This window comes from Wasmannia auropunctata, unplaced genomic scaffold, assembly GCF_000956235.1.
Source record: "Wasmannia auropunctata unplaced genomic scaffold, wasmannia.A_1.0 LD335163.1, whole genome shotgun sequence".
Lineage (NCBI taxonomy): Eukaryota > Metazoa > Arthropoda > Insecta > Hymenoptera > Formicidae > Wasmannia > Wasmannia auropunctata.
The window spans coordinates 191,163-192,059 of record NW_012027727.1 but is presented as its reverse complement, the minus strand read 5'-3'; the positions used below and the strand labels follow the sequence as shown (position 1 = coordinate 192,059).

General features: G+C 44.1%; 1 protein-coding gene across 1 annotated transcript in view; it reads right to left on the bottom strand.

Moving 5' to 3' along the window:
- The window catches only part of LOC105457688 (aldose reductase-like), an 8,296-nt gene that overhangs the window by 1,521 nt on the left and 5,878 nt on the right, over positions 1–897 (bottom strand). The gene's annotated exons all lie outside the window — the stretch shown is intronic.

Sequence of the window (897 nt, the reverse complement as noted above, 5' to 3'; positions counted from 1 at the left end):
CCCGAGGTAAGAGAGACGCAGCGATCGCAGCGTACTCCAAGTTAACGTAGCACGGGCGACGTAACAGAAATCGATAATAATTACGATCCATTTGGAATTTCCCTTCGCCGTGGAACTGTAAAGAATTAAACACGTTTTGCTGTGTCTATAGAATAATTATCGTCGGATATCGGCGCTTAAATATGCCGTTATATCTCTGGTAAATTGCATCGACGATTCTCTAAGCATATAAGCTATGCCCTCTTCAATTGTACAGCCCGTGTAAAAATTGCTTGTTTCTCCATGTTCTTTTCCGTGTTTGACTCTCTCTCTCTCTCTCTCTCTCTCTCTCTCTCTCTCTATCGCACAAATACATAGGTACTTTCCATCACCGGGTACATAGTACAGCTTCCCTCTCTACTACTCCTTTCGAAGTACCTTTCACGTACAGATTCTTGGACAGATTTGGGGTAGATTTATCCTTCGCAATAATGTCGAGGCATCAATCATTCTCGAGACTGCAGCATTGAAGATCTAGGAAATTTCGCGAAACAGCCGCCCCGAGGGCAAAAATAGATAACCAAACTTTATCCCTCGTTTAATTTTAAGTAGACTTTTCACTTTAAAAGACTCTTAGGTCGAGGATTAGTTACAAAAGTATTTAAACTCGAATGTTGGAAAGCTACTGGAACTTTCACCGAGCTTTCGCGCGGGAGAAAAATCGAGTTTGAATCGAGGGACCTGTACAGATGAAGCGAAAATGCGTGAAATTTGGAACACGCTTTGCATATACGTGGACGTCTCTGCTTAGAAACGTACGCGAATCCGTGTGTCAGGACTAGGAGAGAGCCCGGTAAGGTTTCGAGACAAATCACGAGCTTGCACACGAGTGTGTGCGTGCGTGCGTGCGTGCGTGTG